This window comes from Castanea sativa, chromosome 8 (genome assembly GCF_040712315.1).
Source record: "Castanea sativa cultivar Marrone di Chiusa Pesio chromosome 8, ASM4071231v1".
NCBI lineage: Eukaryota > Viridiplantae > Streptophyta > Magnoliopsida > Fagales > Fagaceae > Castanea > Castanea sativa.
In genome coordinates this window covers 55,655,116-55,660,200 of record NC_134020.1, presented here as the reverse complement: position 1 = coordinate 55,660,200, position 5,085 = coordinate 55,655,116, and positions in this window count along the sequence as shown.

Sequence of the window (5,085 nt, the reverse complement as noted above, 5' to 3'; positions counted from 1 at the left end):
CACATGCATGTAAGTACTTACATAAAATAAATAAATAAACTATTCATTTAAATATTACGTTAATATAAGAACACACATGCATGTGAGTAAATATTACATACACAAAGAAAAAAAATCTATTTATTTAAATATTATGTGATATTTTAATATAAGCAAATGCATAAAAGGCTAGGTTTTTTTGTCACATGCATAATATTTTCATCAAAAATTTCAAATATAATTAAATACGAATATCGGTATTCATTTGAAACTTCTAAGCTTATCTTAATATTGAATATTGGATGTTGGAGGTTGGAGTTTTTTTTGTTATATATATTTATCATCATATTTACAAATTTTTATGAAGGGTAATAAATTATTGTAAAAAGAATTTGAATTCTAATATTATATATAAAAATGTTTGAAATATAATAATAATGCTATTTTTCATATAATTAAAACTCTTGTTTAAGAATATATATATATATATATATATATGTATGTATGTATGTATGTATATCACCAAAATTATAATTGCAGGGGTGGCAATCCCCCTAGTTCAGCCTTTGCTTAGGCCCTATATAGGTCAAATTTTATTTCACCTCACCAGGCATTGCATCAATTGTGGACCATTGCTCATAATGTAATACAGTGTCAAGAATGACAAGAATAATTGGATGCTTGGGTCTATGATGTGCCAATCTATTTGTTAATCCAACATGTGGTCCAGCAATCGTTGGACACAAATAATAGTAATTAATCTACATGGGATAGCAAAGATAGCCTACTAAATATGTTTCTTTATATGCAAGTGGTTCGTACAAGGGTTGCTATACTCATTAAAAAAATTAATCTTGCTCTATCTTAAGTTTCTAACAATAAACTGGGAATGTCGGTTAAACACTTTTTGCCTAGTCCTAAAGCAAAGAGGTTAACTTATTCATCAATTGCATCGATCTCTTCTTCAGCCACATACAAAAAATATATTAGTCCAACAAAAGGGAAAATATATATATATATATATATATATATATATATATATAAAAAAAAATCCTTATTGATATTTAAAACATAAAAGGTTTCCACAGGTCTTTTTTTTTTTTTTTTCTTTTTCTTTTTTCAATTTCAACTAAAAAAAAGATTTTGGATGCGTACTTGAAGACCAGCCAAAGGTCGAAGCACTTGATGGCTTTCTATATATATAGTGCAATAAATGAAATTAATCTTAATGGGACATTTCCTTTAGAGAAGAAAAGGCAATGATTTACGAAGTCAAAGTTACCATTAACTTCGTGACAATGTCAAATTCCAGAGCCCTTCTAATAAATTAATCCATTTAATTATTCCCTTTTTGAGAGTCCTATATTTCATTTTGGAATGTCCCACAATATATAAACTTTATAAAGTAATAAATTTGATTATAATTACTACTTTAGTAAATTAACATTTGTTTATTTTTATTTAAGAATTTATTAATTTTTCATTAACTTTATTTGTGATTTAATTAAAGGAAATAATTTTAAAACGAATAATGTTAAATTCACAATATTTTCATAACAAATTTTAGATGAGAAATTATTACTAGTAAATAAAAAAGTTATGTTAGTAGTAACCCAAATTATAACCTAGAACAACTTATTATTTAAGATTTTTTTTTTTTGTAAAATTATTTTGAAAATATTGTGAACGTGGCATTAACATCTTTTTATTTGAAAGGCATGCATTAATTGTGTTCCTTAAAAAGCTTAAAGTAAACCCCTTGGATGTAGAACCAACAAAAAAGTGACAAAAGAAACTATCATGTAGTTTGCTCAATGAATAACTCCCAAAACAAGACGACAGAATTTACTCATTCATGCATGGACAGAAAACATTCTATCTTTATTAGTATCTTTCAATCAAAAAAGAAAACATTCTTTTTCTTTTTCTTTTTTTCTTTATTTCTAACTAAAAACTTAAAAGTCTTAGAGCATCTACATCAGTGAATACAAACTTTTCATCTATTTTGCACCAAAAAAATTGCTTTTTCTATTTTACACCTATTTTTACAAAACACTCACATCAGTTCATCTATTATACACTATATTTTATATAAATAATATTTTTATATTCTTTTTTTAATATGATTTTATCTCCCGTTTCTTTTTCCTATTCTTCCTCTTCTTTCTTCTTCTTTCTTTTTCCTTATCTCTCCACCATTTCCTCTTTCTTTTCTTCCTCTTCTTTCTTCTTAATTCTCTCACGGTCAAAACCTAGAAGCACCATCACAAGCACTCCATCAACACCACAACCATCACAAGCACCACAATGCCTCTCCAATCCACCGATCTCCGTCAACACTTGTTAGGAATGGTGTTGGTGTTGTTGTAAAGCAATGATATAGTGTATATCAGCAAACAATTAAGCAAGAGTGAGTGGCAATTGAATAGAGATTAGTATTAGTAATGGAAGTTAGTTGTAACAATTGGCGTGGGTGAGTTAGTTACAATTAGTTAGAGTGGCATATGTGTATAAAAGGGTAGATATGGTTGTTGTACAGAACCAAGTAATGAGCAAAGCATAATTCAATTCCTATTCTCTCTTCTTTATCTCTATTCTTCTTTGGGAGGACTACCTGACCTCGAATCCAGCTAAAAATAGAACCACCATACTCTGCACTTAACAACACTCCATCATAAGCACCACAACCATCAAAACCCAGAAGTACCGATCCACATCACCGATCCACATGCAACTGCGACAATGGCGACGGTGATGAACGCCTCTCCAGTCGACCCAAAAGCAACGATCTAGTTGATCCACAAGCAATGATCCAGTTGATCCAGGCGATGGCGACGCGATCCAGTTGATCCAGGCAATGGCGACGCGATCCAGTTGATTTTGAATTGCTGTGTTTGTGGTTGATTTTTTATTTTTGATTTTTGTGGTTGATTTTGTGGTTGATTTTTTATTTTTGTAGTTGATTTTTGATTTTGTGTCTATGGGAGTATGTGTCTCAAAGGAAGAAAGAAGATGATGAGGGAGAGCATGCGTTAGTTTTGCAGATGGAGAAGAGAGAGAAAAAAAAATGAACGAATTAGAAATTATTAAAATATTAAATGCAAGAGTTATAATAACCGTGTATATATGCAAATAGACAAGAGAGAGAAAAAAAAGGAGCAAATTATAAATTATTAAAATATTAAATGTAAGAGCTACAATAACCATGCATATAAATGCATGGTTACCGTAGCTTTTGTGCATTTATGCACAATTTTACTCCTACTGATATAGGTGTTTTTTTTTCTCAAAATGTGTAAAATCAGTTATTTTTTTTATTTTGCAAGACTTTACACATCCTGATGCTAATGCTCCTAAGAAATTTGTATCTAAGTTTTAGTATTATGCAAATATGGTACAACCCAACTCAAAGGCTAGAGACAACACACCACTTCCACTAGCACTAGGAGATTAAACAAGACACTTAGGTACGGACGATAAATAATCTAGATTCCTTTTAATAATATTGTAGGTCGTCATTGGCTAGCTCTTGTATAAAATTTTCCGAGTCCCGAGTCATCAACCATCACTAGGAAATTTTATTAAACTAGTCATATAGTTTTTAGGAACTTTTTTTTAGGAAATTTGATTAAACTAGTCATATAGTTTTTAGGAACTTTGTTTGTCACTTCCGTAGATAATATATAGGATTAAGGACGAGTCCCGTTATATTTTGGGTGTAGCATCAGAGTGCTCACCTAACAAATCAAAATTACTGAATATGGAAGTGTATAGGTGTAGCAGCTGTGTCTCATCAACATAGTCACCGATATCAACTTTCCACCCTAATTTTCCTCACAAAAAAAAAATATATATATATATATATATATATATATATAATTATATATATACACACACACACAATTCCACCTTAACCACACGAACCTGATCTTGTTCTCTTATTTGCATTTGGGTGAATTAAGTTTTGTTAAGTTTGAGACTCAAAATCTTAACAAAGAAAAAAGAAAAAGAGTATCTTAGGTACATCAAATACTTGGGATTTTCTCAATAAATTTTTTTAAAAAAGTGATTTAAGTTAAGGCCCATTTTTGTTAGGCCTATATAGACGGCCCAAGCAAAAATAAAAATAATATTGGGCCCATTATCTTTTTCACTATTTATCTTCACGTGGTCTAAACCCACGTGTGAAATGTATTGGAAAATTTGGAGTATAATTTGGAGGGTAAAAAAATGTTTTTAAGCTCACTCACAGTTCTAAGTAAAGAATGCAAGGTGAGCTTAAAGCCCTTGGAAATAGTTTTTTCAATTTACCTGACCCAACCCGATCCATCATGTATTTGTATATAGTTTATTTTATTACCCTTATTTTATTTTATTTAGTTTGATTGATTTTGGTATTTTGAGAATTAGTTTTGATGAACTTGGGAATATAGAATATAACTTAAACATATTATATGAATTACAATAATTTAATGAAAATAGTATTTAAAATGAAAGCCTAATTTTTTTACAAAGCATAAAACCTGTATGCCTAACTCACCTACTCAACCCATGTGAATTGGATTAGGTTAGTTTTTACACGTGTAATAAGTTGGGAATTTCGCATCGCTACAAGGTTGGGTTGGGTTGGAAAAAACCCTCCAACTTGACTCATGCACACTCATAGTCTAACATATCAACCAAAAACTAAATATTTCATAATATGATAAGACAATTTAAGGAAGTATATATCAGTGAAGTGGTGTTAAAGTTCTAAGATTTTGATAGTGATTTGATGGATCGAATTGGAAAAACCCTTCTTTCAAATGAGGAAACATCAACAGAAAATAAGTTGTTTACAGTATGTTTTTGGAGTTAGTGCAAGAAACTTCTTGAGTTTTCTAGTCATAATCGAGGCATGGAAGTTGATAAAATTTAGCTAAAACCATTATTCAAACTAAGTCACCCTCAAATGAGAAATAACTCTAAATATTACTTTGTCACATATTGTAGAAGGAGGTTCATTTATAAAGTGGCAAGAAGTATACTTTTCTCCATTTATTCGGTTTAAAGTCTAGAAGATCGACTTCGTATGAAACGAGGAGCATCAAAGGACATTTGAGGAGA